The sequence below is a fragment of the Manacus candei genome, unplaced genomic scaffold, assembly GCF_025592945.1.
Source record: "Manacus candei isolate 608988 ecotype Guabito, Panama unplaced genomic scaffold, ASM2559294v1 h1tg000095l, whole genome shotgun sequence".
Lineage (NCBI taxonomy): Eukaryota > Metazoa > Chordata > Aves > Passeriformes > Pipridae > Manacus > Manacus candei.
This window is the reverse complement of record NW_026138143.1, coordinates 1458042-1475714: the sequence shown is the minus strand read 5'-3', so window position 1 is coordinate 1475714 and position 17673 is coordinate 1458042. Positions and strand designations below refer to the sequence as shown.

At 35.7% G+C, this 17673-nt stretch overlaps 1 protein-coding gene across 4 annotated transcripts in view; it reads right to left on the bottom strand.

The window, feature by feature from the left end:
- The window catches only part of CNTNAP2 (contactin associated protein 2), a 1217517-nt gene that overhangs the window by 306814 nt on the left and 893030 nt on the right, over window positions 1-17673 (bottom strand). The gene's annotated exons all lie outside the window — the stretch shown is intronic.

Genomic DNA, 17673 nt, shown 5'->3' with positions numbered 1-17673 from the left:
TCACCTTTATGAAAAGATAATGGATATACCACGTGAGGAGTCTTCCTTGAACAAGTATCTGATGCTAATAATTACATATGGAACTAGTAAGTGTTAATTTTGATCAGAAGGACACAAGGTTGATGCCTTAAAGATTCAAGGTCTCTACGTGAAGAAAATTCACTGTCATGATAAATTCCTGTGGGCTGGAGAGCAACACTGTTTTGTAGTAAAGTAACAACAAGGATGCACCAGATTCTTATGTGATTACATCATTTAACAATTAATACTGAAAACACTGCAGTTTATCAAGGTTTCCACATTTTTTAACCAAGCTATGTTCCTAGGCTAAGCCAAAATTACTGTTTATTGAGACAAATATTTCTAAATAGCAGCCCATATGATTTTATTGATTCTGTTAATGGTACAGATAGCAGCACAAGAAATAACGGAAGTAGAATGGAAATACAAAGCTTCTCTGTAGTTGTGAAAAGACACGAGGAAGGATGACCTAATTTTGTTGTTAAGAAATACAGCAGAACTGGCCAAATCTGTCACCTCCAACAACCATTTTTTGCAGGCTCGTGCAAAAAGTGTATATTATTCAGCCTAAATAGGGTCTGTATGCATTATATTACTTTAAAATACTGAACAGCAAGTCACTGGAAGTGTTACTGTGTACCATTTGTCAATAGTTACCAGAGAAGATTTAAGATAAGATATCATAACAATGAAACAACACACTCCATACTCCTCCTGTAGAAAGATTTGTGGAAGTTGGAAGGTAGTTTAGAAAGGAAATAAAGAAAAGGCACAGAAACTTTCCTGTTATAGGTTAACCATTATTTTTTCTTAGATGGACATTCCACTGAACCAAAATGAAAAAAAAAAATATTATCTGAGTAAGGCGTAGGGTTTTAAAATGAAAACAATGAAGAGTCAGTCAGTATTAGTGATATTACCTTCCTGTAAGAATACTATTATATCACTTAGGTGTGAAAAATTTTCAAATTGATTTTGACTGCCTACTACTGTAAAAATACACTATCTCAGCTGGTATTTACTACATATATTGTCCATCTCACATAGACATGGAGTGAAATAGGTCAATTATTCTCTGTAAATAAACCCCAGAAAATTCTCTTTTCTCTATAGAGTACCATGTAGCATATTACCATAAAACTTTCTAGAACTGCACCAGGTTTTGTCAGTAATATTTTTCATGCACAGTACTTTCATATTTTACATTGTTTTTCTGTTTCTCTTTTAAATTTTCTGCTTTGTATCCTTCTACTACTAAGGGTCGAGTCAAAGAAATGAGTCTTGAAACAAGAAATATGGAACCTTAAAAAAAACATCTGTAAGAATCTATCCTGGTACCTTGAACAGGCTTGCACAAAAGCCCAGTTTCCCAAATGAGTCAGCCAGGCCTTTGCCTCAGACAGTTAAGCTGTTCCTGTAGAGCAACACCACTGACCACAGTTGTCCTTCCAGCGATGCAGAGACAAAAACACACCATTCTGCTAACTTTGCTGTATTTATCACAAAAACAGATTCTCCAGAGAGTTCACCTGTCAGCTTCAGAGAATACTAATTCACCTGACAGATGTGCCTTACAGCAATAAACCCCATAAAATGTAGAGCATAACAGTATGTTTTCAATTCTTCTATGTAAATGTCATGCCTGTTAATACAAATCTCCAAGTAATTCTAAAACTTGTGGTCTGATACCACACTATATTTTAACTACATGTAAACACTTCACCAAACTGAGACATATTCAAAGGTGCTTCAGTCCTTCTTCACCCCATTCACAGAAATGTGCTGCCATACCCTGATGAGTTTTGGTGCAACTCAGAGTAAAGTTAACTTTCCGTGTTATGATTATTCTTATCTCCATGACTCCGTCTTATTTTCCAGTCTTAATTTTTACTGCATAGTGTCAGACTATTTTGGATTATACAGAATCTTGTGGACCCATGTGTTTGCAACTGATATGGTGTAAGTCTTTCTAATCAAATGTTTGGAGATAAGGTAAGCAAAGCAGACGAATCCTCCACAGGGAGTACGCATCACTAGCCAAATGAGATGAAATTCAGCAGGTGATGCAAGATGGTTATTATTTTAATATTCATATATTTAGTCCAAAGCTCTGTATAAAACTCAATAATATTCTTGCTCTGAGAAAAAAAAATATTTGAAAAAAAAGCAGGAGGAAGGGAGAACGGGAATTCTTATTTCTGTATTTAAGAAAGGGAATTCTTATTTCTGTATTTCTTTAATTCCACTCCCAAGTATCAAGAAAAAATTTATAATTGTCCCCTGTCAAGTTATACAGAGAATATAACACAGTGTTGTTGAGAGCCTGGGATGCAAGTTTAGTGCAGATTCATTTCCAAGAAAGGCTTATACATTCACTGACAGAAATGTCTCATTTTTCGCAGAAAACATTGTACATATAAGAGCTCAAAAGTGTTAGTAAGGAATGTACTAGGACAGTTAGAGCCTCATACTGGATTTCTGAGCAAAGACTACTAGACTAGCCATTAAGAGAGACTAGGAATGTCATTAGCAATAGGAATTGTGTTAAGCATTATATCTAAGAAGGGATTCCTTTATGGGTAGTAGATTCTAGCGAATGCAGCCCTGACACTTCCCCTCCAACTTAGGGAGTTTCAAACTTTATTATGGCACACTGTATTAAAGAAGATAGAAACATATTCTTGTCAGTCAAATGTATCCTTTAACAACTTCAGGATCGTTCTGTCAAAGTACAAGTACTACTAGTGGGTAAGAGCTTGCTGCACCTTGTAATGTATCTATTTATCAATATACATATATGTGCATAAAGTCAATTGCTATTTCTAGAAAAGCAACTAAGTCTTTTTTTACTGTCTAAAAGATGATGGGAGATTGGTTAGGATCCAGATACTGGAAATAAATGTAGCTCTCAATTCACTTGCAACTAATTTGTGGATAGTCTGGCTCAAATGACTGATAAACATGTTCAGCAAGCTGGCTTGTCCAAACTCTGGGAGTTGAATGACCTGTGCCTGCAGGTCAGGCACAGAGAGAGTGTGGAGGAAAAGTTGGGAGCTGTGTACAGGAAGGAAGTTCTTTATTTGGGTCAAGGATTTTACACTCTTCACACATTTTCCTTATTTAACTGACTCATGGATCAAAACTGTACAAAATGACAGGGCCTTTCTTTGACTGGAAAAACAGATTGACAGTGTAATACGGTCACAGCAAAAAATCCATCTCCCCTCAAAAAAAAAGCAGACTCCTGCATTTCATACATTTATACATCTGGGAATGGTTTTAAGATGTCTGGAAAGGCTTAAAGGAGAAAGTTGCCAGAAAAATACCATATCTATTGAGTGCTGATTACAAACTGTTTTTCCCTTTAAATCTTAATAATTTTTTAACATGTTAATTCTTCCCATGGAAACCAGCTAGACACTTATAGCATGAAAATAAGGTCATCATGTTCACTTGTGGTTCCAATTTCTCCCAAACTGCTTGTTAGTTGAGACCATTCTTGAGAAAGATTGAATTAGTAACCTGCTTGCAGCCAACTTCCCTTACAGAAAAGGTAACACAGATAGTTCACACTATCTCAAAGACCTGTATCATCACAATTTATGGCATTATTCCCATGTAACTGAGAACAGGATGCAGTAGGCATGGTTAATATGTCAAAATCTGCAAGAAAAGCTACCCTTTATTTCTGTCAATAGTACACAGAAATCTCATTTAAAGTAAGGGAAGTGAAAAATCTGTCCTAGTTAACTGTAATTTGATATATATTCCTGGCAATTACAGTCACCACAACACTGGAATGAGTATTCCCCTAATACACTAGCAGTTATTTTAAGAATGCATGACATATGGCGATTGCTAAACACAAGTGTTTAGCAGTGGTTTAGCAATTTGTCAGTCACAGCTGTGTATATGACTTCTGCATAGCCAAACACACCTATAAAGAGCAGACTTCACTTAACAATTATAATGCTGTTAAGCAGCATTTTCTATAAAATATTTTATGTGCTTATGACCTAAGTTATTCAAATTAAAAATAATAATAATAAAATGAATTAATGTTCAGTAGTTAGTTATTAGTAATTTAAGGTTAATGATAATATTCTCATAATGTTTCTTTTTTGCAGACATATTAGGAATATAAAAGTTAACATTTAAAGGAAATCAAAGTATGTTTTAAATTTAAAAAAATGCGATAATATCACAGAAAAGAGTGTAAAAGAAAATTAAGGTAAAGGATAGTGAACAAAGGAGGTTTTTTTGCAATATTACATGCAATTTACTGGGGGTTGTGATGGTGAACTTCTACAGCTTAGCCCACTATGTAGTGTTTTATTTGAGGCTGGTCAAAATACCCTAGAATCTAATAAATAGTCAAGTCAGCCAACGGAAGTGCTGGGATTGGCCTTGAATATGAAACTCATATAGAGCCACAGAAGTTTGGGAAATGACATGTGAGTAGAGCAAAACAATTATGTAGCAGAAAATTTGATGTTTATGTAGAGTTCACACTTATGGTCAATCTCGTATCATTAGACCATACAACCCAAAAGACTTCTCAGTTCTGAGGTAGTGTAAGGAGCTAAGCTGGATAAAGAGTTTCTTTTGATATTATAGTAACATTGAGAAGATAAGAATTACCTGATTTGCTGACCTGACTGAAGGGTAGATTATACAAACATAATTAGCATCACTGCTAATTCCATTAACTGCATTCCATTTTTGCCCAAAGTTAATCCTATACACAGATTTCAATGAATTTTGGATATATTGAAATTTGGAGCAGCCTGAATTATTCCATTATCAATGCATTGTAAGAAAGCCTGATTTTTAAAAGGATCACTTAAAGACCCACTAAATGCTTCTTTGCTTTATTGTAAGAAAATGAGTTACTTCTGTAGTGTCAGAAAAGGAATTCTGCCATTGAGATGAGTGCTCTAAATTTGATATGGATCCATTATTCTTGCATCATAAACAATGTTGTTGAATCCTAGTTTTAAGTGGACAAAAGAATTCAATGTATTTTTGCAATAAGCTGGTTTATGTATGTCTTTAAGACAAAGAGGCTTTTGCCTTCAGCGGAAGAAACTGCATACTTCCCATACAGATGGAACTATATTTATATATATATAAATCCTGACTGGATTTATTAGGCTGGTACTAGTTTTCCCCCCGGAGAACAGAATACCAACACTAGCTAATTGCTAACACTTCAGGAAGATAAGGGTCTCCAAGATGGCCACTCCTTCATTCAAATGCATTTCTTCTTAGATTTTTTTTTTTTTTAGTGTTGCATAGTGTGTTCCAGTTGTACAAGAAAAAAGATATGAAAAAGTGGTTCTTCCATTATTTTGTTTTTATCAGGGAAGGGGAAGTGTAATTATCTTTCAATAGAATGCAGAAAACCAGTAACCATAGATTCTTAATGGAATTCATAATGGTTTTCATTAAGAACAATCTAATTAGATCCAAACTGCTAATACATGTGATGCAATTATAGAGAAAACAGGTTCCCTGTAATTCAGTCTGTACATTACTCTTTGCTGAAGCAGTTCCTCTTCAACAGATAGACATTACAGTAAGATTAAGTTCCTTAAGATTTTTTTCTTTTTAAAAAGGGAAATGACCACTTGTTTCCTTGAAAAGACATTAAAGTGACATAATTTGTTTTACTGAAAATACCTTTCAATTACACTGACTGGCTTACAGTCCTAGCCATTCACCAGTCCTTTTTCCGCTAATAAAAAGTAAAGTAGTTAACTAATAAAATAATCAATAGTTATTAGTAACGATTCACTAATAAAAAGCAAAATGAAATTTAAAATTTCCTTGATCACCAGCTGCCCAAATGATCAAATAAAATATTTGATTTGATTCAAGTGATTTTTCCCACATCATATCCAACATATTTCATGATGGTGCAATAGTATCTAACACTATTCCATTGACTATCTTTCAGATACTCCATTTCTCCTATTGAACTTTCCTCACTCATTTGCTTGGTGCTCAGTCAAAAAAGAAAACATTCTTCTGACAAGCAAGTTAAGTAATCTTTGGTTGTAAGGTAAAACATACATAGGTATTCTTCCCAAGAATGCCAAGGCAGTTGAAGGATTAAAAAAAAAGTTTTATTTCAGATACAAGGACCACTTTTTTACGATGGTGCATGCATCGGGCCCCAGGAGCAAAAGGCAAACCCACTCCTCCTCCTCCTCGGCTTTTTGTATCTTCTCTCTCTCCTCCTCCACTCTCTCTGGCCCAAGGAGGCCTTGTACCTGTCTGCAAACATGTTATCTCTCTGCATAGCAGAGAGGAAGGCTGAGAACTTTTCAAGCTATGCAGGGGTGGGGGAAATCATTGAAATTGCCTTTGAGAAAGAGCCATCACCTAAGCAGAAAGCCTTCCTAGTGAAACAAGTTCTAGCTTCTCAGCACAAATTCTTCTGGAAATATATCTGCTCCTACATGGTAATGATGATTAACTGGAAATAAGTTTGAAAAATATAATGCTTGTATTTCACAGATACTAATATATTTTCCACCTTTTAATTTAATCTACAGTTATAGTTATCACTATTAGAGTTTTACTTTTTTAGCATTGATGGAATTAAATTCTTAAGATATTATTTTATTAAATATTTTCAAGAAATCAGAAAACAGTTTTATTTCTCAGGAAAGATAATCTGCTCTCTTTCTCCCTCAATAGATCTGTGGTGGTTTGTTTTGATGGATGCAGTTGCATGACCTAAAATTTGGCTGACAGCCTTGACAAATGTCATCCTGTATGAGAACACTTTGGTTCCTGATTGCAGTCTCAGAGAAGATGGTTTTGAGAATGCCTGAGTATATAAAATAATTCATATTCTTTTTCTGACCGTCATTATTTACAAGTCCAAAAGAAAAGATTGCAAGTCCACACCAAGGTTCACAGTGTGCTCTATCCATTAGCCATAGGCAAAATAGACAGGACGGAAACTTAAACCCTCAAGCTGATGGGATTTCTTTTAGATGGCTGTCTGCCTAATCACTGACACAATAGTGGCTAATTACTTTTCACCTAAAATGTTGCTGGCTGAGAAGAGTTTTATTCCAACCCTCTTCCTGCTTGGCAGGCTTATTTGGCATGAACTTGTAGGAAGACTAGCGAGGATCAGTGGTCTGTGCTGATGATCTACTACACTACTGATACCCCTCTGTGTCTTCTTTAAGCTGGCAGTGCATATTTGGGATTCAGATAACATGGAGGGATGGGATAGTCAGCTGAAAGCTCAGTGAACTTAAATGTAAGGCAAGACCTATGACAATGGCAGCAGGAAGTAATTTCAAGGTGTAATAAAAATTATGGTCATCTTCATCTGTTGCTGGGTGCTCTGCATTTGTTGTTAACAATTAATGCCTGTGGGCCCTATTGGATTTCTAACCAGTGTCTGACAACTGCATTGCATTAACATTTAGGAATGGATTTTCTTCACAAGTGTCAGACTGGAGATAGCTCTTTACTAGACATCACGATTTTTACCATCATCAGTGCATTTATCCCTTCAAATTAGATTACTGCAGTGTATTCTATAATATGCTGTACTACAAATCATTCAAGAAACTAAACAAGACAGCCCATTTAAAAGTGGACTGTCTTCTAGGGAGGATAAAAATTACTATTGTAATCATCTGATACTACGAGGTCTCCCATTTTATTTTCTGATAAGAGCCTAGTTGATATTGTTGAATTGTGTGGGATGGTAACACAACAGTCATTAGCAACATGATTAAGCTAGGCACCTTTTGCAACAACATTGTAGACACATTGATGTATATAATTGATGTGGAAAAAATTACAGTAGACAATATCCTCTTCTCCCTCCTTTTACATTTCTTTCTAAATGTGTTTATACATAAAAGCTTAAAACTATATGTAGCAATTTGAAACTGATTCTGCTATGGACTTCAAAGGTGCTCCAGTTGGGTTTATGAGAATGAAAAAATGTATGTTCGATTGAAGTTAATGAGTGTTTTGACAATCTCGCCTGAGATTTGCAAATGTCAATTTTGCGGTAAAGTTACTCTGGTGATATGAATACTATTGCCTTCATTTTACTAATATATAAAGTGAGGTTTAGATGAAAAGAAATCCAATATTCAGGGAAAAAAAAGAGTAAATGTTCTTATGAACTGAAATCTATTGAAATCAAAGTCAGTGTGTTTCTTAGTCTGTCTAGGTGTGAAATAAGATCAATCAAAAAATTTAGTTCAAACATTCCTGCACTCATTTTCTCCTTCTACTCCTTTCATTCCTTCCTTTCATTTTTCTTCATCAAGATAATAATGAATCTTCAAATTTAATTACCAACTACATACCCAATTGGGTATGTTCCTTTTTCACTTGAAGACTGTCTTCTGAGGTAATGAAACCGTACACTTCCCTTGTATTTACATAGTTTCTTTCATAACAATTCAGGACAGAGAAAACTTTACTTCATGAACTTACTCTGATAGTGAACAATATAAATTCATAATATTTTAAATCTATGTGTAATAGATAAATCAGATGCTTTACAAGGTGGAGTAGAAAGAAGTGACCAAAATAAAGTTTTCAGGGAAACAAAAGTTACCAGAGAAGTAATAATGAAATGATTGCTCCGACACAACTTGCTAGAAACCTGAGAAGACATTAATTAAGCGGTAAGAAGAGGATGACTTCTCTGAAATACTAGACATGATTTCAAACCATTCAACACAGTTGTCTGTAAAAAGCTAATGCCAAGAGTACCTTGAGAAACAGAACAGAGAGCGCTCATACCTTCAAAGCAAAAACACTGTAGCAACAGAAGTTGTTATGCTGAAAAACGGTGCCTGGAGGGGGGAGGAATCTAAATCCAATTTGGGCCCTAATATCAAAAATGACTTCATGTGGGTGTTATTAGAAGCAAGAGTTTAAGAATAATCATATATTGAAAGGAACAATAAATAATGAGGAGCGGTATAGCCATATGAAGGAGGACTCGGATCATTTAAGTACCTGGTCTAACAGATGGCAATTGCAGTTCAGTTTAGATTAAGGAACATTACAGTCAAGAACAAAGGACATAAAAGAATTAACAGTGTGGTTGTTTTCAGCACTGTGAACAGAATATGGGCAAGGGCTGGACACTTTTTTTTACAGTTCAATAACTGAAAAATTGACAACTGATTCTATGTTCTGAGGACTGGTCTCATATATAACCCAGTATACAAATGGAAAGATCAAATACATCTCCTTTAAAGTGTCTTTCAGTTCACTCTAGCACATCATAGGAACATATGCACTTAAAAAAGAAAATCAGTTACTGCCTGATTTTTTTGTTTTACTAAGCACCATAGCACAATCATTTAGCTATGATCCCAAACAGGGCTTCCTAGAATCACTAAAAAAAGTAACACAGTTTAAATATATATATATTTCAAAGGGTATCATAAACAAAAGGGCTCTTCAAAACTTTCACTATGTTAGCTTGAATCATAAGAAACCACCTCCTGAGTTATCCTGGTTGACTTTCTGTTCTAATGGAGAGGTAGAAAGAATAATACAGGTCTCAACTGCTACCACTAAAGAAACCTTACCTTTTGTTCTTCCAGCAGCTTCTGACTGCTTGAATCGTCAACATACTCTTCACTGATACAACTTAGTTCTCTCAAGTACATCCTGCACTCTCCTCTCATATCCTGCTATCCCCTCTCCATGGACAGATGGGGAAAGGAATATAGTGTGGTGAAGTAGCCTTTCTAATTATTGCATCAATAAACTGAATGTTAGGCAATGTCCTGAAAAGACATTTTTATTTTGCTTTCAGACAGTGTCCCTAGATTGGAGAATTTACAATTCTAAGTTTTCATAGGCATTCTTGGTAGTATGTAATAATTTCATCATTATTCTCAATCATATTGGCCACATTTAGGAAACCTATTTGAAGGTTACGGCATAAACTTAAGCATATTTTGTTGGGGCATCGCCAAAGTAACAAACACTGTTGCTATATGTAGTTTAGTGTACCTTCTCAGGACCTACACAGCCATCATTAAAGCACCCTAACTCATTGCAGAGGACTCTACTTCCAGGGGAAGGAACAGAGTGCTTTTATACAAATGTTTCTTTTAAAGAAATACAAATTCACACTTTCAGAAACTCCAACTATCCTTGCAGTATGTATGTGTGAAAGCAGTACCCTAAGTGCCATATAGCTCAAAGGCAGTGCTGTGTAGAAACAACACTCTAAGAGAGCCCAGTGCTGTACCAGCTGCCTCAGTGGCTTCCTGCTAGCAGACATCCAACAGATTCTTGCTCTTCGAAAATTCTTTCCAGCATCAGCAGCCGTAGGACTCAGGAGAAGAAAAGCAGAAATATGTGTATTTCCCTAAAACTGGTGCTCCTGAATATTTTTTTTTATGTCCCAATATAGAAATCAGAGCATACAGAAAACACCACAGCATTTGGAGAAGAGGGTGGCATATGTGAAAATGAAGATGCTTTTTTACTAGGTCTAATAATGCTTTCCTTTTCATTGAAGGCTTGTAAATGCTATCCCATACACTCCAATAATACTCAGAAATATAACACTATTAATAAATTTAATGTTTCATTATGTAGAAGTGATATATTTTAAATTAATATTTCTGAGATGCTGAAAAATTCATGATTGTGCATAATTGGTTTTTGCAGCTCAAGTCCAATGAATAGCTAAGTGTTTTGTTATATCTTTATCTAGTGAAAGATACATTACACTGTCTCTGCTCCTACGGAGGTACCAAATATATACAGAAGCCATCCATTACAACAGTTGAGTACTTTCTAGAGCAATGAGAAATATTATTTACAAGGAAAAACCTTTATTCACATGGGTGATTGATATTTAGGGGTTATAGATATCAAGAAAAGTTTTCTTGATACCCCACGATATCAAGAAAAGTTCCACATACGGTCAAGTCGATTCTGGCAAAAGTTGATTACAGCTTACCCATATACTTCAGCATGCTTGGCCTGGGCCTACCCTTTGGCCTCTATCAATGACACATGCATAATCTTTTCTGCTGGTAAGTATGCACACATTTCATACAGCTTTGCTGGACATTTAGCTATTTGACCACATTTTATGTAGAATTTTAAATGATTTCTCCATCATAATATAAAAAGATGGTGTCTGGAATAAAATAAGTAAACCTGAAGTGAAATTATCAACTGTAAAGGACATCATTTAGCAATCAACTAGTTGGTTAGTCTTCAAGTGCCCACTCCAGTTATTAACAATTTTGTTATGTATTTTATTAGGTTTCCCCATATTTAATAAATAGAATGTGGATTTCTTTGAAGAAATAAAAACTATACTTCCTTGTATATTAAGGCAGCCCTCTGATTTCCATAGGGATCTCCAAGAATAGAAAAGCATTAAACTATCTATAGATCAAGTTAAAATAGTGGCATTCGAGAGGTCTATGAAGTTCCTTTTGTTCATCAGACATGTTCATTGTTCATGTATACATATTTACACATGTATACACAGTTTTAAAATTTGCCACACTGTGACACTGTGCCCAGGAGGTCCAGGGATCTGTCCCTTCTCCTGGCGGCCATGCACTGGATGCAGCTCCTGGGTGTCCTTTTAAAGTAATATGGACATTCAGACTATGTAAGTAAGGGGATTTGTACTGTATATGTTGCTTTGGATGTGGGGATGTCAGAGGTGAAAGAAAGGCTTTTGGTTCCCTCTGCATGAACTTTGCACACATGTACAGAGCATGTGGGATTTGGACATCATTCCTCACCAATGCACTAACACACTTGCCTTTAGTGAGGTCTTTTCCTTACTGAGGTTTCCTTAGAGGAAAGAGTAGTATGGACAATGCTGTTAAAACCATGTTTTAACTTTTGGACTTTTGGTCAACCCTGAAGTGGTCAAGCACTAGACGGGTGTTTTAGGTCCCTAGTAACTCAACTATTCTAATCTATTCTAAAAAGAACAAACACACACATAAACCTAACAGAAATAAACAACCAAACAAAAAACCCAAAACCTACAGCAAAAGGAGCTCATACTATCACAAAAGTACTGCTAATAATGGTAACTTCTAGTACACAGGAAACTATTTCAGAGAAGTCGATGCTGCAACTCAAACATTTCAGTAGAGCTGAAATTTTCCTATAGTGTAATCTACTGAGTATCTACTTAATGAGTAAAACTTCACTAAACATGCAGTTTGGATAGTTGAGGAAATTTATGACAAGATAAAAGTCTTCCATCATTAATCCAAGAATTAAAAGTAATCTCCGTTTTTAGATACAAAACTAGTTTTCATTTATAGCATTTTTTTAGCACATAAAAATGGATCAATTCTCAAAAGTAAAGCCATTTATGAAAAGAACTTTGCACAACTGGCATTAAAATGTCAATACATAAATTCAGTGAACACTAAATTCATCAAAAATAAAAGGTAAAAAAAGGCAAAAATCTTCTAAGAATTTCCTAATAATGGAAGAATCTTTGCAATATATAGAACAGAGATGAACAGTCCAGTTTTCTTCAAAATCTATTTTATGCCAGTCACTTGGAAGATATTTACTCAGACATAAGAATATGTTGTAAATAAATAAAAAATAAAGATCTTTCTATTGCTTTTCTAAAAAACAAAAAAAGCAAACAAAAAACTCAAACCCATAAAAATTATCTATCTACAAGAAATAAAAAATGAAGTAACAAAGTAAATTTTTTAAGACACAAAGGACAAACCATTCTGAAAGAACTATCTCAAGACATTCAAGGATTTAAATTTACTTTTCTTATTTGCTCAAAAGAACATAGATAATACTGACAATTGCTCCACACGAAATCTTACTCAGGAATGTGAAGAAATAACCTACAGATCATATGAAGCAAAAAATATTATTGAAAAGGGAATATGAAGACACTCAGTACTGATGTTGGTATTAAAATATTAGTTCAAAATACATTTCAACCAAGTGCTAGCAACTGAGTTAATAGCAGACATTTCCCAAGCCTATACAGACTGGAAACAAAAGGACAGGGGAGGGACAGAACTAGCTCCAAGGGATATTAATATCTTTGTTCTAACTCCACTTTCAAAAAAATTACTTTATTTGAAAATATTAAAATCTAATCTTGAAAATTGTCTAGATTTTGCACTTCATGTACTACTAAAACTCATAAGATTGATTAGTGACTTCTACCTAGCAAGAAGGCTGAAATAGCAGCTACTCTAATTTGATTCTTCTATTCTGACTGAAAAATGTGGTTGGTGATCTCTGGCATCTGCAGTGTTTCTTTTCCACTGCACATAGAGGCCTTCAAAGCATTTGCAGCTGTAGGTTTGCAATACTGCTGGGCATTAAGTAACACAGGTTTAATATTACAATGACAGTTGTAGCAAAAATCTGTGACCACTGTGGCAAAAATGTCAGGCAGAAATGAAGCAACCACTCAGAGCTACCGTACACAGCAATAAAGATCACTGAAATAAATATCAGAAGGCCCTTCTGAATAGTAACATTAAGAAAGATTAGTGTCTTTTTTTGGTTTTAATTTTTAATTCCCATGGACCTGTAATTTCCAAGTAATCTGGTTTATGCAATGAGATAGACAAGCAAGCCATGAGTATTCATGCTAGTGTACAAAGCAAGTTCATGAGTAAGGCCTTTTGCTAATAATTCTTGAGTAGAAATACTTGTGAATCTGCCCTAGTTGTATTTACTCGGTCTAGCAGACAGGTAGTCTCAGTATAATCAGTGCTCAGAATAGTCTCAGTGCACCTTGTGGTTAGCATGCAATTGGCTCAGCTGGTTGTTCCTTAGATGCTCACTGTGCAGCACAAGTAAAATTAACCATTTCAGCATATTTCTGTGGCAATTACCAGAACAATATTAGCAACAACATATCTTCAGGTAGAAGCCAATGGTTCTGACAAGCATGTCTGATCTAGACCCACAGATAGTGCTCCGGCTTTGGAGAGCTAAGTCAGTTTTGCTTTTCAAAATCCTGCAACATACCTGCCAAGCAGTTCTGTGGAATATCCATGTCTCTGTGACAGCACTAATTTCTTTCCACAGACTATTGCTAAGAAAAAGGGAATCCAATTGAGCAGTGATGGCCTTAGATCTCCAATCTGGTAATTTACAACATTGTCATTTCCAATTCTTTTGTGACAGTATTTTGTTCTACTGCTACTGACATGCTACTAAACACATTTAATTTTCTTTTATGACTACTGACAGGTTTATTCCATTGCAGTCAGAAAATACTGGTCTGAAAGAAAATCTACAGTGATTTCTATTTGTGATGCACAAGTGCATTCCAAAGTGGAAATAAAAAGCTATTCTCAAGGTTTAAGGTACTGCTTTGGAGAAACCCACAAAAATAATTTTAGGAGGGGAATAATTTCTTCTCACCAATTTTCTTAACTTGCTTACTATTGAATGCTTCAGTGTGTGCAGAGTTATTCTCATATATCTCATCTAGGATAATGGAAGATCATTACCTCAATAGTTCTCTCTCAAGGAAGTATATCCTGAACCATACTAGATAAAGCCAATATTTTCAGTCCCCCTGAGAAAAGGATAACCTGAGCTTAGCAAATGGAAAAAACCCCAAAGCAGGAAGCATAAAAGGCATGTTAATGCTCTTAATGACATGAACTCTGAACACAATAAAAGTGGATACAGATCTCTAACATGACATTGAAATACTTGGCTTCCAGTACATATGTGGAGGGAGTTCCTAACACTGAGCAGTTAAAGAGTCTCTGAACAAGAGACCTAGTTTGCATAATCTGCAGATTTCCATTCCAAATCTGAAAGCTTGCTCTGTGGAAGTTCTCCAACTGTAGTTGTTCCCTACTGACTGCACAAGGTCTCACAGACTCCTCACCTTATGCTCATGTTGGTTGGACTCTTTTTACTAAACCATATGGAATGTTATCATTAGTTTGCTTTTAAGTTCTATCCAGTTTATTTCAGCCATTTAGGCCAGTTCCCAGATGATACCAGATTGAAGTCCTTTTTGCCCTCATTGTTATCCCCCCTTCAGTCTTTTTCTCCAGTTCTAGGTCTTCCACCACATGGAACAGAGGTGGAGGTGAGTTTACAGCATGCTTCTGATGCTGCCCTAAAATCCATACTGAGCGTCCATATGGAAATTAGCAAAAACATTTTCTGTAAATTCACATTATAGATATTGTACATTTTTTTCTCTTTTGTAGAAAAGCACTAAGACTAATTTTAAGTGATGAAATGCAAACATGGTATTTACTCTGAGTGTTTGAAGACAGCCTTCACACAAATACTTCATAACACTGTACAGTCACACTTCTACATAATCTACATTGACTTCACTTGTTAGCAAGTCCTGTGAGGGAGACATGGGAAAGTCATCCTGTACACCTCCTGCTTGTCTAGGGAAACTGCATCAACAGTACTTTTCTTCTCTGCGTATGTACAGATCAAAATGGATATCTATTGCAACTTATTCATTGCCCAAATAATTTGTTAAAAACATCTTTCAGAGTGTACAGGTGGAATCAAGAAGGCCTGAGATTTTTTTAACAGCAATAGTGACAACATAGCTTACCCATCCTTCTAGGCAAATTAATTTAGAGAATTACACATCAGTGTGCAGTACTGCACCCTGAATGCTGGTTGGCAATTCTACAGTAGAATGAATCTCTTTTCACTCTTTTAAAAATTGTCAGTAATTGTTTCATCACTTGGTTATCTATTTCAGTAAAAAGTGAACTTTCTACACCTTTTGTGATCTGAACAGGATTTTATACATTTCCTTTGAACTAATCTGCTCTCTGAATGTTTAGCTACACTGACTTCAGTTTCAGAGAAATTAGCAATAGCAAGAACACTTAGAACAGGTAAGTGGTTTCTTCCTATTCCCACCGCCTGTGAACTAGACAGGACAGTAGAAGCAGTCAAACAAATGACCATTGATATAACTTGCTGAAAAGCTGTTGTTTGAAGTGTTGTTTAAGAACAAGGAAGCTTTAAGGAGGAAGCACATATGAGAAAGTATTTCTGTATGCCAGAAATCCCCAGGTGAACTTAGTGACTCACACCTTTCAGGCTTTGAGAAAGCACAGTTGAATCACTGAGCTTGTTCCTCAAAGTCAACAGAAGCATAGAGCAACTTTTCCAGTGATGTAGGGAGCAGGCAAAAACACACACCTCCCAACATCTGTACCCACCCCCAGAACAGAAAAACTCTGCAGAAAATATCATTAAAATAAAATAAAATTTGAAATTCACCAACTCCCATTATTTCAGGGTGAATTAACTGTCTAGTTTTAACTTGACCTTAACTTTCTAACCAAAAGCAGAAAAAACAGTTCTACAGAAAACACAAGTTTTTTTGGGCTTTCAGTAATATTCTCCAGAGAAGCAATTTTCTAGGGACAACTGAAGCATATCACTGGCCTGAAGCAGTTTGTGCTGAGTTTCTTACGTCCCCAGTAGGGAGCAAGTGTGTGGGAGTGAATCCAGAGCTAAATGTTTGCTTCTAACATTCACAGTAACAGTTTGAGGTAGATGGTATTGTTCATCATTCTCTTTCCAACCATTCCTTTTTTCTTCTCCCCCAATAATGGACGTTTCTTGAAATTTAGGCTTGTAGGGCCCTGCAATGCACAAAGAGTTCTAAATAGATTTGTTGTATTTTAATTTCTGAGAGTTCGTTTCCAACAAATGAGGAATATTTTCTGATTGCAGATGATGTCAGGATTTTTTCATCCTCCAATAATTTGGCAAAACAAAGATTCTGCTTTATTTTCAATTATATCTTCTATGTCACTCTCAAATGCCTGTTCCTACTGTTTGAGGTCAGTGCCTTATGCCTGATGAATGGATGTTCTGTGATGCTTAGGCTCCAGCTATGAGCATCTGAAATAAATTAAGAGGATGACACGACAGACTTTTACTTCTATATAATCTTATATGATGCTTCAGAGTTTGAGGTGGGACAGAAAGGGTAAAAAGTAAAAGAATGTAGTCAGACAGTAGGAAATGTTTCTATCACTTGTTGACTTAAGAAGCTACCTTGAATGTCAGTGATAAAGTTTGTTCTCAACTGAAATAGAGCAAATCAAGAACCTTCTTATGGAGGTATTTTTAATACCTTCATGAGATATTTTTTATTTTATGGTTTAGATATTTTTTCTGCAATTGCACACTGTGTTAGCTTTTCATTTTTTACACATGTGTCATGGTTTGAGATAGCCCCAAAATCCAATTCCCTAGCTCCATTCCCCCTCCCACATCTCAACCTAATGTGAGATGGGCTTTTCCAGACAAAACACACCAGACTCAAAGTGGGGGAAAGGGAAATATATTACATTGACTGTACAAATAAATACCATATCACATTATACACACGATCACAACTATCTCTACCATGACATATAGTATTTACAGTGGATCAGATCTCTTCTCCCCTCCAAATAAAAGTCCAGGAGGGAAAGAAGGACAGATCCCTTCCAGTCCTTAAGCAGCAGCATCATCTGAGGCAGCAGTCTGTCTTCTTCACATGCATGCAGCAGCTGTGGCTGGCTTTCTGCCAGCACTCACGAGGGAGGTATCCAGTCTCCCTCGGCCCCCTTGACACAGGCAAAGGGGTCT